At 38.2% G+C, this 16752-nt stretch overlaps 1 pseudogene; it reads left to right on the top strand.

The window, feature by feature from the left end:
- Positions 1–16752, top strand: part of LOC119242812 (NAD(P)H pyrophosphatase NUDT13, mitochondrial-like) — a 58613-nt pseudogene that overhangs the window by 36678 nt on the left and 5183 nt on the right.

Below are 16752 nucleotides of genomic sequence, written 5' to 3'. Positions count from 1 at the left end.
GTACCATACAAATTTTAGGATATTTTTTTCCTATTTCCTTGAAGAATATTGTTGATATTTAAATAAGTATGCCACTGCATCTGTGACTGGCATTAGGTGATTTTAACAGTGTTTATTCTTTTATTCCATGAACACAAGCTATCCTTGCATATCCTTGTGATTTATTTTGTTTCCTCCAATAGTATCTTTCAATTTTCACTGCAAACATCCTTCAGTTCCTTTCTTAAGTTTATTCCCAGATATTTCAATGTATTTTTAAAATATTTATTTATTTATGCATACAAGAATTTGGGTACAGGCCAGAGGCACAAGAGGGTGAGAGGATTCACCAGAGAGAGAATGGGGAACAGAACAGGTGTCCGGAGCCGCCTGGAGCATGCGCCGTGTTGCACAACACACATGCCATTAATTAAGTTTCGCTTTACCGTTTCGCCTGCTGAGAAACCACAGGTGTTTCCTGTTAATCAAATGGGACTGGGAGGTACGATGGGAGGAGCTACCAGGATATAAGAAGAGAACCACAAGAAGGTCTAGAGGTCATTGCGAGAGGTTACCACGAGAGGAGCAGAGAGAAGGTCAGGGAAGGTAGAAAGACAGTGAAAAGTAAAAGAAAGGTAAAGGAAAAATAAAGAAGCAAATGCTAGCGTCAAGTTGTCTCAAGCCCCTCATTTCAATCCTCAGCCCTTCTCTTTTCGTGCCTACGAATCCCGCGGGTTGGTTCAAACAGGCAGACTGACTGAAAATACACTGCTGAGGAGTGCAGCGGATGAGACAGGAGAAGTCAACTGAGCCCTGTGGGTCAGCTCCCTGGCTGGCTGGGGATTAAACTCATGCTGCAGAGGATGCTCTGGATCAGATTTCCAAAACTATGTTGAACAGTAGTGGTGATACTGGATAATTTTGTTTTTGTTTTTGTTTTTTCTTTTCTTAGGGGAAATAAAAAGTCAGCTCAATCTTGCAGAGGAAAGAATCAGTGAAATTGAGCAGAGTATTTCAGTAACGATCCAACTGGAAGAGGAGCAAGAAAAAAGAATTAGGAAAAATGAAGAAATTCTGCAATTACTAGAATCCACTGAAAGAAGAAACATAAGGATACAGGTATACCAAAAGAACAGAGAGAAAAAGGAATCAAAGGTCCATTCAAAGAAATAGCAGCTGAGAACTTCCCAGACCTAAGAAAGAACTAGCTGTAGAATTCTAAGAAGGAACACCTAAGTTTCTAAAAGTGAAAAGTCATATCATCATTAATTTACCAAAAATCAATGATAAAAAATACTAAATTCTTCCAAGGGAAAAAATATGAAACATACAAATGTTATTCATATAAGCTATCATCATAGACCTATACAGAATCTCTTCAGGCTAGCAGAGAGTGGAAGATAAGAGATAAAATTCTTTTTTTTTTTTTTTTTTTTAACATCTCAATTTTTTTTTTTTTAATATTAAATTTTATTTTTATATTCCCCCATACAATTGCAAACGCCCCATTCTGACCCCAATCCTTCCCTTCCCGCCCCCCACCCCCCAAAAAGTGTCTCTGGTTCATAGTTTTTTTGTTGATTTTGATTTTCACTTTCTTATATTCATTTTCCTGGTCCCTTATTTAAGTTTTCTAGATTCCTGCTATGAGTGAGACCATCCGGTATTTTTCTTTTTCTTTTTGGCTTATTTCGCTGAGAATGATCCCTTCCAGTGCCATCCATGTTGCTGCAAATTGCATGTGTTTATCTTTTTTGAATGCTGAGTAATATTCCATGGTATATATGTACCACATCTTCTTGATCCAGTCATCTATTTTTGGGCATTTGGGTTGTTTCCAAAGCTTAGCTATTGTAAACAGTGCTGCTATAAACATAGGAGTGCAGGTGCTCTTTGGAATTGATGTTTCTGTGTCCTTTGGGTAAATACCTAGGAGTGGAATTGCTGGATCATATGGAAGCTCTATGTTTAGTAGGTCCAGAAATCTCCACACAGCTCTCCATAGTGGTTGGACCAGTTTGCACTCCCACCAACAGTGCACAAGAGTTCCTTTTTCTCCACATCCTCGCCAACATTTGTTGTTGCTAGTTTTTTTAATATGTGCCATTCTCACTGGTGTGAGATGGTATCTCATGGTAGTTTTGATTTGCATTTCCCTGATTACAAGTGATGTTGAACATTTTTTCATATGTCTGTTGGCCATTTGCATTTCCTCTTCAGAGAAGTTTCTTTTTAGCTCTTCTGCCCATTTTTTGACTGGATTATTTTCTTTGTTGTGGCTGAGTCTCATCAGCTCTTTGCAGATTTTTGTGATCAGTCCTTTATCATTAGTGTTGGGTGCAAAAATGTTCTCCCAGTTGGTGGGGTTTCTCTTTGTTTTTGTTATTGTCTCTTTTGCTGTGCAGAAGCTCTTTAATTTGATGTAGTCCCAGCTGTTTATCTTTCTCTTCACTATCACTGCTTTGGGTGATGTGTCTGTAAAGATGTCTTTGATGTGCAAATCCCGTAGTGTTTCGCCTATATTTCCTTCTATGTATTTTATGGTTTCAGGTCTTATGTCTAGTTCTTTAATCCATTTTGAGTTGATTTTTGTGTATGGTGTGAGGTAGTGGTCAAGCTTCATTCTTTTGCATGTAGCGACCCAGTTTTCCCAGCACCATTTATTGAACAAACTTTCTTTGCTCCAATGCATAGTCTTTGCTCCTTTGTCAAAGATTAGTTGACCATAAATCTGTGGGTTTATTTCTGGATTTTCTATTCGATTCCATTGGTCTGTATGTCTGTTCTTGTTCCAATACCATGCAGTTTTGATGATTATGGCTTTGTAGTATAGTTTGAAGTCTGGGAGTGTGATGCCTCCATTTCCTTCTTTTTTTTTCAGTAGAGCTTTGGCTATTCGGGGTTTTTGGTGATTCCATATGAATTTCATCAATAATTGTTCTATTTCTTTGAAGAATGCCATTGAGATTTTGATTGGAATAGCATTGAATCTGTATATTGCTTTTGGTAGGATGGCCATTTTAATAATGTTTATTCTTCCAATCCATGAGCAGGGGATGTCTTTCCATTTCTTTGTGTCTTCTTCTATTTCTTTTAACAGTGTTTTATAGTTTTCTTTGTATAGGTCCTTTACCTCTTTTGTTAGATTTATTCCCAAATATTTGATTTTTTTTGTTTTGATAATAAAAGGGGTGGTTTTTTTTATTTCTTCTTCTTCAGATTTATTGTTTGTGTATAGGAAGGCCACTGACTTTTGCGTGTTGATTTTGTATCCTGCCACTTTACTGAATTGATTGATGAGTTGAATTAGTTTTTCTGTGGAGATTTTGGGGTTCTCTATGTATATTATCATATCATCTGCAAATAGTGATAGTTTGACTTCTTCTTTTCCTATTTGGATTCCTTGGATGTCTTTCTCTTGTCTTATTGCTCTGGCTAGGACTTCCAGTATTATATTGAAAAGCAGTGGTGAGAGTGGACATCCTTGTCTTGTTCCAGATCTTAATGGAATTGCTTTCAGCTTTTCACCATTGAGAATGATACTGGCTGTTGGCTTGTCATAGATGGCCTTTATGATGTTGAGGTATGTTCCTTGTATCCCAAGAATTTCAAGGGCTTTTATCATGAATGGGTGTTGCACTTTGTCGAAAGCTTTCTCAGCATCTATTGATATTATCATATGGTTTTTATATTTCTTTTTGTTGATGTGTTGGATAACGTTGATTGATTTTCGGATGTTAAACCATCCTTGTGCCCCTGGAATGAATCCAACTTGGTCGTGGTGAATTATCTTATGGATACATTGTTGGATTCTGATAGCTAAAATTTTATTGAGGATTTTTGCATCAGTGTTCATTAGGGAGATTGGCCTATAGTTTTCCTTTTTTGTGTTGTCCTTATTCGGTTTTGGTATTAGTGTAATATTGGCTTCATAGAACGTGTTTGGTATTGTCCCTTCCTTCTCAATTTTTTGGAAGAGTTTGTGAAGGATAGGCACTAATTCGTCTCTGAATGTTTGGTAGAATTCATTTGTAAATCCATCAGGTCCTGGGCTTTTGTTTTTGGGGAGGTTTTTAATTACCATTTCAATTTCGCTGCTTGTAATTGGTCTGTTTAGGTGTTCTATTTCTTCTTTATCTAGCTTTGGGTGATTGTAGAGTTGTAGGAATTTGTCCATCTCCTCTAGATTGTTGAACTTGTTTCCATATAACTGTTCATAGTAGTTACTGATTATTCTTTTGATTTCTGCTGTGTCCGTTGTGATTTCTCCTCTTTCATTTATGATTCTGTGTATTTGTGCTTTCTCCCTTTTTTCCTTTGTGAGCCTGGCTAGGGGTTTGTCTGTTTTATTTATTTTTTCAAAGAACCAGCTCTTGGTTTCATTGATCTTTTGGATTGTTTTTTTAGTTTCAATTTCATTTATTTCTGCTTTGGTTTTTATTATTTCTTTTCTTCTACTGGTTCTGGGTTTTTTTTGTTGTTCTTTTTCTAGATCTTTGAGCTTCGAGATTAGGTTGTTTCTTTGAGTTCTTTCTTGTTTTTTGATGTGAGCTTCTATTGCTATATATTTTCCTCTTATTACTGCTTTTGCTGCATCCCATACATTTAGGATATTGGTGTCCTCCTTGTCATTCAATTCAAAGAATTTTTTAATTTCTTCTTTGATCTCCTCGTTAGTCCAGTGGTCTTCCAGTAGTGTGGCTTTTAATCTCCATGAGGAAGGATAGTTCCTTGCCTTCTTTTTATGATTTATTTCTAATTTGATGCCTTCGTGGTCAGAAAAGATGGTTGGTATGATTTCAATCTTGGTGTATCTGTTGATGTTTGTCTTGTGCCCCAGTATGTGATCGATCCTGGAGAATGATCCGTGTGCGCTTGAGAAAAATGTGTACTCCGTTTTTTTTGGGTTTAGTGTTCTATAGATGTCTGTTAAGCCCAATTGCTCTAGGTCCTTATTTAGAGCTTTGGTTTCTTTACTTATTTTTTGTCTTGTTGATCTATCCATTGTTGATAGTGGTGTGTTGAAGTCTCCCACTACGTATGTGTTTTCTCTGATGTCTGTTTTCAGAGAAGACAACAGTTGTCTGATATATTTTGGTGCTCCTTCGTTTGGTGAGTATATGTTGATGAGTGTTATTTCTTCTTGAAGTATTGTCCCCTTGATCATAATGTAGTGACCATTGGGGTCTCTTTTTATCTTTTTGAGTTTGAAATCTGTTTTATCTGATATAAGTATAGCTGTTCCTGCTTTCTTTTTTGGCCCATTTGCTTGTAGGATTGTTTTCCATCCTTTGACTTTGAGCCTATTTTTATCTTTTGTAGCTAAATGTGTTTCCTGGAGACAGCAAAAGGTTGGGTTTTGTTTCTTAATCCAGGCTGCAACTCTGTGTCTTTTTATTGAAGAGTTTAGTCCATTTACATTTAGAGTTAATATTGATATGTTAGCATCTGTATTTGCCATTATGTTTGTCTTTCCTTTGATTTTATTTATTTATTCTTTTAATAACTTTTTTTTTTTTTTTGGTCTTCTTTCGTTGTTATTCGTCCCTCTGAGGTTCTGGCTTTAGGATTCCTTGTAGTATTTTTTGGAGTGGGGGTTTAGTCGCAATGAAATTCCGGAGTTTCTCTTTGTCTGGGAAGGTCCATATTCTTTCTTCATGGAGGAAAGAGAGCTTTGCGGGATAGAGTATTCTTGGTTGGCATCTGTTTTCTTGGAGTCTGTTGACTATGTCCCTCCACTCTCTCCTTGCCCGTAGTGTTTCTTCAGAGAAGTCTGATGTCAGCCTGATTGGTTTTCCTTTGAATGTTATCTGTTTCTTCCCTCTTGTCAGCTTCATTATTTTTTCCTTGTCCTGGATTCTTGGGAGCTTTACTATTATGTGTCTTGCTGTGTTTTTCCTTTCGTCGTGGAAGTTTGGTGTTCTTGCTTCTTGTATATCAATTTTCAGCTCCTTCTTCTCATTTGGGAAGTTCTCTTCAATTATATCCATGAATATTTTCTCTGTTCCTACATCTCTCTCCTCTCCTTCTGGAATTCCTATAACTCTTATATTTCCTTTCCTCATGGAGTCAGATAGTTCCCGAAGTCTTTCTTCATTCTTTTTCCTTCGTAGTTCTCTTTCCTTTTCTGTTTTGGTTCTTTTTATTTCTGTGTCTTCAAGATTACTTATTCGTTCTTCCATTTCATCTATTCTGCTTTCATTGCTTTTCCCAGAGTTCTTTAGTTCCTCCATTAATTCTTTGATCTCCTGCATTTCTCTTACTTCCCTCTTTAGGGACTCAATTTCCTTCTTCTGATCTATCACTTTTTTAATCATGGCAATTTTAAATTCTCTTTCTGGAAGGCTCAGAAGTTCTTCCAAGTTGCTGTCGTTGCAATCTGGGGAGTGGTTTTCTTTTTGTGGTGTGCTTCTTTCCTGAGGAGTTTTTAGGTTGCGTGTGGTTCTTCTACTCCCTACTGTCTGTTTTCTAATTTGTCGTATGCGTTGGGACACTGTGTTGCTCGGACTGACTGACATCTTGGGTGAACTTCTCCGCTCCCCTCTGGCTCTTCCAGGAGCCATCTCTGTCTTCTGGGGGAGCTTTCTGCTGGTTTTAGGCAGTTTTTACTGAAGAAATGTCCCTGTTCTCAAATGGCGAAGCGGGATGCAGTCCCTGTGCCTCCGGTTTCAGGCACACTCTTCTGCGCACCCGGTCTGCCCCGGACGTGGGTGCCTGCTCCCTCTGTGGGCTCAGACTGCTGGTCGGAAGGGGCCTGGCGTGGAATAACTTCCCGGCTGGCCACTGGGTCCTCCAGAAACCTTCTGCCCTTTTCAAGCAGTCTTAAGAAATGTCCTGTTTTATAGGGTGTTAGTGACTTTTTTTTTTCCTGGTCGCTAGGTGGCGCCAGAGATCTCTCCTATTGTCCTTGGGGGGCTGTTTTTCGCCTCCCCCCACCCTGTGGGACAGAGAACAGAGCGGGAATGGTAGGGTACACCTCAACAGCTTTGGGGTGCTGTGTCTGACTTGTGCCCCACCGTCGTGGAGAAACCACGCCCCGAATTTTCGTGCCCCGGGTCTCAGTTCAAAGCCCTCAGTTCCAGGACGCGGGCTGTAGCCCAGTTCAGTGGCGCGGGAATGGCGCCTTTTGCACCGCTCCCGTGCCTGGGCGCCTGGATCCTGCTTACTCAGGGAGGGACCTTCACCTCAGTGAGGACCTCCGCGCGTCTCCCCGCAAGCCTAGGTCGTCTCCCCGCAAGCCTAGGTCGCAGGCGAGGCGACCTGGGCAGCCGTGATCCAGGTCTGCACTTGCTTTTCAAGCGCGCCGAGCACTCCGCGTTTCCGCGCCAGCTTACCGGCAGCCCGGGCTGTGTGCGCGTCTCCCGGGGTCTTTGTTCTTCTCCAATGGCGCCCGGAGCCGTTCGCTCACCGCTGCGGCGGATCCTGCAGGGTTCGCCTCAGCTCCCGTTCACGGGGTGTGGTGGCTGCAATAGTTCCTTTCCGCTCACAGTCCCACTTGCTGCCTCGTTTGTTCTTGTGGGCCGTTTTGGTTTGTTGTTTCCTCCTCTCTGCCGGTCGGAGAGTGCCGCCTCTGTGGGCGGGGGAGGGGAGCAGGGTTCTGATAAGAGATAAAATTCTAAAGGATAAAAATCACCAGCCAAGAATACTATAACTTGCAAAACCATCATTTGATGAATAAAGATTTTTTCCAGTGAACAAACAATAGTTTAACACTACCAGACCCAGCCTACAAAAAATGTTGAAAGGCATTCTACATGAGAAGAAAAAACAACATGAACTCTTGAATAAAAGGATAAAGAATAATAGAGAAATAAATCATATGGTTGTTTTATTTTCAATTTTTCATTACCCTCAATACTATTTTACATAGCAGTTCCGTCAATTTACATTCACAACATTCCCCTTTTTCCACATTCTCAGCAATATTTACTATTTCATCTCTTTTTCATAATACTTACTATAATATATATGACATGAAATCTCACTACGGTTTAATTTGGCTTTCTCTAATAATGAGAAGGTATGAAGAATATTTTTTCATGAATCTCTATGTTGAGGGAATAATTTATGGCTTTTTGTAACATTATTTGAGGTAATATTGGTTCACAGCACAATATGTGATTTAGGGGCTCATACCTCTTTAGCTGTATTTACTATACCATGCCCAGCACCAAAATACCCATATCCACCAATTTAAAGCATTGGGCTCCCGTACCCCTTTGCTTCCCAAGCTGTACCAAATAGTAGCCTCAATTCTGCAGGCATATATTCAGGATTTGTTTTGTCTATTACTTTGCTTTGTTTCTTCATATTCTATAATTTTCCTTTCTTCACATTCAACAAATCACCTGGTATTTATCTATCTCCTTCTGACTTATTACACTTAGCATAATATCCTGAAGTTCCATCCATGTAGCTGCAAATGGCAATTTTCCACCTTTTTAAAATAACTGAATCATATTCCATTGCATATATGTCCCATGGTTTCTATGTTCATTCATCTTTCATGAATCACTTAGGTTATTTCCATAACGTGGCTATTGTAAAAAACATAGGAGTGTACCTATCTTTTTGATTTAGTGCTTTTGTATTCTTCTAATAGATACCAGGGAGTGGAATTGCTCAATCATCTGGAAAATCTATTTTTAATGTGTTGAGAAAACGCTATACTGTTTTCCTTAGGGGCCATATCAATCTACAGTCCTTCCCACAGTGGACAAGGATTCCTTTGTTCTCCATTCCCTCACCAAACCTGCTGTTTCTGATCTTTTTGATATGGATCATTCTTATAGGAATGATGGTATCTCATTATGTTTTTGATTTGAATTTCCTTGATGATAAATGATGATGACCATTTTTTCATGTGCTATTGGTCATCTATATGTCTTCTTTTTAGAAGTGTCTATTTAGTTCTTCTGATAATTTTTTAATTAAGTTGTTTCCTTCTTGTTGAGTTGTATAAGTTCTTTATATACATTGGATATTGGCCCTTTGCAATATATATTATGTGCAAATATTTCCTCCCATTCAGTAGAGTGTATTACTCATAGCTTCTTTAGCTATGCAGAAGCTTTTTAGTTTAATATATTATCATTTATTTATATTTATTTTTGCTCCCCTTGCAAAAATAAATTGGAGACTGATTCCCAAAGATGTCTCTGATGTTGATGTTCTGGATGGTTAGTCTATTTTTTCTTCAGTGTCTTTATAATTTGAGGCCCCATACCCATGTCTTTAATCAATTTTGGGTCACTATTTTTATAACACCTGAAATTTTAAGGTGTGTTTAAAAATCAAAATCTAGATAAAATAACAAATAGCATCAACTGGTAAAATGCTTAATATTTGGCAGAAATGTAGGCAAGGTTAGTCTTTGAAATTATTATTTCTCAAGATGCATTCATGTCATAAAATTCCAATTAAAGATACAAGAGAATAAAAAGCCAGTTACTGTCCTTCCATGTCTTGATCTCCAATTGGGATCAACAAGTACAGATCAGAGTTAGGAATCAAGGGCCAAATGGAAATCCAGATTTAGATATATGAATGACATATAGCATAAGATGAAAAAGATGGCATCCTTTTCCTAACTGAAAACCCCTGAAAATCTAAGAGACATAGTCACAGGGACATGAGGTTATTTCTCTGACATTGTAATGCAAATACCTAGAAGAGTGTTTTTTTCATCAACCCATGGATCTTTAATAGGAAAACACTTTAGGAGCACACTTAATTTGTGCCCTCTAGCATTCCTCAGATTTTTCTCTGAAGTAGACTCTACCTTGAATTCTTTGGGAAAAGAATTCAAAATAAAAGTACCAATAAAAAAAAAAATTGGACATGTTCTTTTAAAGTTCTACTCGACCTAAAATATTTTGTGATTTTATTTTCATAAGGTATTAAATTCCCTCTATTAAAATTTTTCTTACTATTTACAAAATAACCAGTTTGCATCCAAAAGCATTTGTAAAAGTCGCTTCTTACACAATTTCTGAAAAAGAAATAAAAATGAAAATAACATAGCAGTTTCCTGGTTTTCATTTTCTTCACATTATCTTCATATCCTTGAATATAAGTGTTATGTATATTTTAAGTATTTTTAAGTATTTAATAATTATTTTACATAAATACAAAAACTACTATTATGTGCTAAGGATGAGAATGATAAAGGTGTTCAACTCAGTTAAAAGTGGCTTAATATAGGGCCTCCCCGGTGGCGCAGAGATTGATCACTGGGCTGCGAAGCTGCCCGCAGCCTCTGCAGCACCAGTTCGATCCCAGCCGCCGGTGAGGGTCCCACATGGCGCGACAGACCCCTCCTGTCTCTCTCGCTGCTTCCTTCAGCAGTGTATTTCGTCAGTCTGCCTGTTCTGTTCCCTGCTCTGGCTCTGGTGAATTCTCTCACCCTCCCACACTTCTGACTGTACCCAGTGCTTGTATAAATAAAAATAAATAAATCTTAAAAAAAAAAGCCAAAATTCAACCTTTAAAAAAAAAAAGTGGTTTAATATAGAACATATTTTTCTTGAGATAGAATAGGCTGGTACAATTTTAGGCCAGTTGACTGCTGCATAATTGAAGTTGCCAAATGTGCCAGTGATTCACCAACATTCTTAGACCCTGAAGCAGTAACAAAGTTTCCAGAGAAACTCAGTCCTATCGGTGGTCCCTGATTTGACTGCACAGTTATTGTGTTATGAGAAATATTTCTCCTTAACTAAGCTCTAACTTTATCACAAAGGAGCCCACCATGATCAATAAAACAACTCGGTGAGAAGCATCTAACAGTTTCTACTTAAAGAATAAAATTTCCCCTCAAACACACACAATGCATGCATCCCTTCTGACAATGCTTGTAGTATAACTACATCTGCGCAAGCATAAACAGTGTAGAATGCACTCAGCTGAAATTTTAACATTCCCAGGAAAATGTGCGAACTTGCCTTACTGCATGCACAGAAATAGTATGCCCAATATTGTGCTTTGCACAGGTATAATTTGTCAAATTTATCATGCACAGGAAACCATGTTTTCTACTGAAAAACATCATTTTTGGATATAAAACCAAGGCCCCCAACATTGCATTAATCACAGTTGAGAAACCTGGGAAGGTCAATATTTATCTACAGTTGCTCCAATAGATTTTCTCCAACCATACCTGGGGAGGGAGGGCAAAAGAAGGGAGGGAGTGAAGGGGAAGAGCTGTAAGGGAAATTTTTCCTTATACTCTTACTTCTGTTTTATCTTGATATTTACTACGGTTGCTAGATTACTTAGATTTCATATAGAACATGCAAATGATTTTAGAACACAATATATTTAGGGGGCAATTTAGCAAGTAAGTATTTTTTGTTGCTTATAGTAGTCAGACATGACATTATGAGAGATTCAATGCCTAATCCTCCCCAAACATCACTGTAATTTAATGTCTTTAATCATCATGATTGGCAACTGATTAGATCTTACTTGATTGACAGGACTTATATTTATCTTTGTTACATGTTACTTTTTCAGAAAATTTCTCCCACCCTGGAAAATTACAAAAGGATCAGTTAAATATGAAATCAAACCAAATTGTTTCAAGCAAAACTACAGACGTCGTGTTTCATTGTGTTCCCTCTGGGAGGAACACAAGCAATAACAACAACAACAACAATAATAAAAAATACAATGGAGTCACAACCAACAATAAAAGGTAGAAAGAAGGCAGAACAAAACATTATTTCTCAAGGTGCCTGATGCCACACGACATTCAACGGGCAATGATCCTTTGTCATTTGGGACTGTGCCATGAATAGCTTATAGAATTTAGGAGTCTTTGTTCCCCTGGGTGGCCAAGATCACATGTTTAGCATCCAATGGGACTACAGAAGGCAGAATTAGTACAAATGGGCAGTCATGGGACTAGAGTGTTTAGGCCTTCATCTATTTATGGGAAATTGATGGAGGTGGCCTCTTAAAATTTGTTATGTATTACCCAGTGAGGCCATCATTAGTAACAAAATAAACAGAATTCAAAGAAGAAATCCTCTTTCTATAAGAAGCATGTGACCAAGACAGCTCATAGACAGTATCACTTAGGAGGATAACAAAGAGATAGGCAAAGCGCAGTCAGTGAAAAAACTACATGTATAGCAAAATCCAAAAGAAGTAGTCCAAATAAAAAAAAAAAAAAGGCTTAAGAACTCTATTAAATTTGTGTGTTTATGCAAATAGAATAGTATTTGGTTTTTCAGAAAGGCTCAAACTAGGTTTTACTACCTTCCTGGCTCTACTGTCTAATTATGCATATATTAAATCTCCGCTTATGTCTGCGCTCTCAGAACTAGTACTTTTTTATCCAGCCCATAATTCTCCTTAGATGTTAGCTATTTTAAGGAGAAATTTACTCACCCTAATCACCCTAATCATTCCAAAGTTAATGATTTCCTAAAGCAAGGGGCTCATTATAAATGAATCCATATTGCTTTTCCTTTAATATCTTCCCTGACTTAAAATGAGTTTAGATACTAATGGGCATTAAAAGTAAATTTTCAAAAGCATTTTCAGGGCTGGTATTTGGCTCAGTCATTTACATTTCCTTTAAGGAAGGGATACTAAGAAGAAGGAATATACCTTTTGAGGGTAAGTCTTGATTAATTTATAAAATAAATACAAGTGCTGTTGAAGCAATCAATGTGATCATATTTACATTCATTAGGAACAAAACTAATGCCTCCATTATGTCATTTTTATGAGCTCTTGTCATGAAAACACAGAACCTGAGGAAATTCTTTCTTAATTTGAATGCATAAGCAACAACAAAAATATGAAGATGTTAAACATTTTAGAAGGAAATACTATACCCTGAACTTTCTGAGATCATTTGGAATTTCCTAGGTTTTGCTGGTTCCTGAGGTTTAGTAAGGTGCCCCCAATAGAATTCAGATATCTGACTATCACTCAGTATTGTGGAATTGCTTGAAGGAGAAAATCTTTTTGATGCTATAGGCTATTGTCAATGTCACTAAGACGCAGTATTTATTTGAACTGAAGAAAGATGATGATGCATGTAAAAAAGCTCAGCAGATAGGAGGATTTTACTACTTTCATAAACTGGGCCATTTGATTCAGAAATACCCAAACATCAACATGTGGTCCCCAGCACAGACTATTAGTGTTCAAAAAATTTTGGGTGAATTTGGACAGCACATACAAAGAATAGAAGATTTTGCGCTGACTGGATGCTCTGAACAGCATGAAGCATGATTTGCACTGGATCTATGTTTAAATAGCACCTTTTCCATAGATATTTCCTTAAAGAAATTGGAAATGGAGACAAAGCTCAAAGGATATGTAGGTCTGCTAATCCTAAGTGGCCTGTTTAGGTACCATTTTTGTTACCCACAGTTCTGCATTCCTATGAAAGTTCAGACTGCCCAGGCAATCAGTTATAAAAGCCCAACCCTACAAGGTGCTTTCAAATCAATCAAGAGCAGAAAGCTTGATCACCCTGGGAAGGGTATGCATCATGAGGTATGACCAGGAATGCCCATGGAGCAGATGACTGATGTATGACAAGGGACCCCAGAAGCTTATCAGTGGAAACCCTAATAAGATTGAAACAGTGGCTGGGGATCTAAGGCTTCATATCAATCATAATACTGAGTCATCGAGCAGATGAGAAGTGCCTGAGATGCAGGCTCAAGACTCCTGATGCTACAGATTACACAGCACATTTTCTAGTTTCACCCTCCCTTTTCTCTTTGTTCTGCTTCCCCACACAACTGATACTGTATGACTATTCTAAAAATAAAAAGGCCAGGATCTTGCTCTTTAGCAGCATCCTGCATTATACAGCCTGCTCCAAGACTTCTGTTTGTCAGCACGGTGTTGTCAACACAACAAGGATATTTCATTGAGCTAAGGAAAGCTCTCTTTCAGCTAAAAGCATAGGATGCCTCCTTGCTTGCCGCGCGCGGACCAGCACAGCAGTGGACGATGAGGCCACCTCATGGTTGAGAGAAGCGTGCATGGTGGTCAGGGCGTTGGTGAAAGAAATGACAAACAGACACACTTCAAGAGTGAAAATCTGAGTGTAATTTTCTTTGAGTTTGTGACCAGTATATATATGTTTTCCAAAAGCACAGGAATGAATATCAAAGAAATTAGCTTGCTCATGGGCTCAGTCTATCACCATCAGGGAGGTGATCTACATAACAAACAATGACCATTATAGAAGAAAGGAGGAAGTTTAGAAAGACAGATAAGGGATTAAAGTTTGTAGTTCTAGCATTCTTGTAGTGGTTCTTGGTGGTCCTTATCTTTTGATAAGCTTCTGCCTTTTCAGGGAACTTCCACTGCACTTCCTCTGCTTCAGGCTGTTCTCCCCCCCCCCCCCCCGCCTCCCCCGTGAGCTGGTTGCCCAGCCGGATCTAGGGACCATGGGGAAAGCCATTCCTAAAGATCACTGCGGGGGGAGGTGCAGCAGGTAGGGTTTTGCTGTTCTTCCCCTGCGCGCTGGTTGCCCAGCCGGACCTCGGACCTAGGGCCGGTTAGCCCTAAAGGTCACTGCAGGGGGAGGTGCAGCAGGTCCCCCTTTGTTTTTAGAAACGGAGCTGGAAGGCGTACATATCTCGTTGAAGATGATGAATGGACCTGTGAAGTAATCAAACAGAGGGGAAGGAGTAAACAAAGGAGTAGGGAAAGAACAATAAAGGAGAGAATGAGGTGATACCAGTGAGTAGGAGTCAAAGATTGGAGAGTGGAAGGTAGAGAATGAGCAAAGGAAGAGAGTGAAGTGTGCAGATGAGACTTACTGATAGCAGAAATTTCAGCTTGGAGAGACGAAAGGTCATGAGAAAGGTCATTGTCTTGCCAGATGCCCAATAGGTGATGTTTGGTAAGATTCTAATGTAAGGAAGAGTTATAATGTAAAGGCGTAACACAAATGAAACGAAACTGAACATGGCAACGAGTAGACAGTTGTTGTTTGAGAAGTTGAACCTCATTGCCAATAGCAACAACAATTTCTTCCAGAGCATTTAACTTTCTTTCTACTTTATAATCAATGTCCCGCTGTATTGCGAGCGCCATGGACACGTTTTTGGTAAGGACATTTACAAAAGAAGATGTCTTAGCTTCCTGAATTAAAGCAATGGAGGAAGCAGCCAATGAAGTAACCAGGGAAATCAGGGCAGCAATGCCTAAAATAAGGGTAACAATAAAACGTTTAGGACTAAGAAGAGCATGTACCTCATCTAAAACTTGCATGGCAATATTATCATACCAAGGCATATCATGTAAATCAACAGGTAACATAACATAGGAGGGTCTTTTGAGCAAGACCACCACAGGATATAGACGAACAAGAGAGGGGATAATACAATTAGTAACAATGCAACTGGAACAATGAATGGAGTAAGAAGTCCCATGGGATTGAATGCGTGTAGCTGAGGCATTCCCCAGAAGTATAGCGAAGGGGTATCCAACGTAGGCACGCACTGGGATCTTAGCGGTGTCCTGTCCAGGTTGTTTGAAGTGTACATCAAAGGCAGCGAAAAGACGAAAGAGTTCAGGCTTTATGACAGAGCTTTCTGTTCAGGGAACTGGGTTATTCAGTCCTGCCAATGGAGGCAAACTTTCTCATCATTTCCAGAGGTGTCTGGAACCCTACGAACAAAGCAGCAGTTTCTCCACATTTTAGTTTACCTCTATGTCAACTCCCTGGAAGAATTGTACTCAAAGCCACACAAAAGGTTAGCTCTGCTAGAAAAAGAAAAATATACATATATATATAACATTGCTGTAGAGTGTGGTCAGTCAAAACAAGAAAACTTTGTTGAATTAAGGCAAAATGTAAAAACATTTTCAATGTTATGCCAAACAAAACAGTAAAAATCAGGTTTATATCCATCAGTCTATACAGTCCTTTGTAGAAAGATCTTTACTCTCAAAAGTTTATCATTTTGAATCAATTGAGGCCTTTTCTTCTTATATTGTGTAGAAACAAGTGCTGCAGACATTAAATCATTGAAGTATATAATATTGCAAGGCAACAATAATCATTGACAATTTACATATATCAGGTATTGAAAGATTTTGTTTTAGAAAACCAATGTTAACATTTTTGTACATATTAGAGTTTTACCATTTTTTCAAGTGACAGTGGTTTCCTTGTAGTGTAACTTTACCAGGTAAACCAGATAGGATAAATTTATCTAATGTCCTTCCCAGGAGGAAAAGGAGAAAGTTTGTGGAGTATCTCTAAAGCTCTGCTGATGTTCCACAAAATTTCCTTTAATTGGTTAAATGACAGGCTACCAAATTTTACTTTAATTTAGATTTTTGGGAAGCTGTGTCATAAATACTTAGAAAGCAGCAAAAACAACCATATTTAATTTTTATAAAAATTCTAGCCCTGAGTATAATATTGACAATCAAATCATAACCTTTAATTGTCATCTCAAAAATCTTAGTTTTTCAGACACTAGAAGACATTATGTACCCAAAATCATTAACCTAGACAAGGGCCAAGATTATACCCAATGTTAGTGTATAAGTACATGTTTTGAAACAACCCATTAGATTAAAACTCAGTTATTATTAACCAAAAATTATTTTAGCTAATGTGTTCCCAAAATACTAAAATAATATAAATCATTTGAGTATACAAAATTTGTTTTTTGTAAAATTTCTTTGAGATTTTTAACACTTTCCTTAGTCTTATTACTTTTTAATTCTTTTAGACCTTCAACATTTGCTTTCACTTATCACTTTACTTTTAGGACCATT

Source organism: Talpa occidentalis, unplaced genomic scaffold (assembly GCF_014898055.3).
Source record: "Talpa occidentalis isolate TD23 unplaced genomic scaffold, MPIMG_talOcc4v2.1 talOcc4.13, whole genome shotgun sequence".
NCBI classification, from domain to species: Eukaryota; Metazoa; Chordata; class Mammalia; order Eulipotyphla; family Talpidae; genus Talpa; species Talpa occidentalis.
This window is presented reverse-complemented; position numbering and strand designations above follow the sequence as displayed.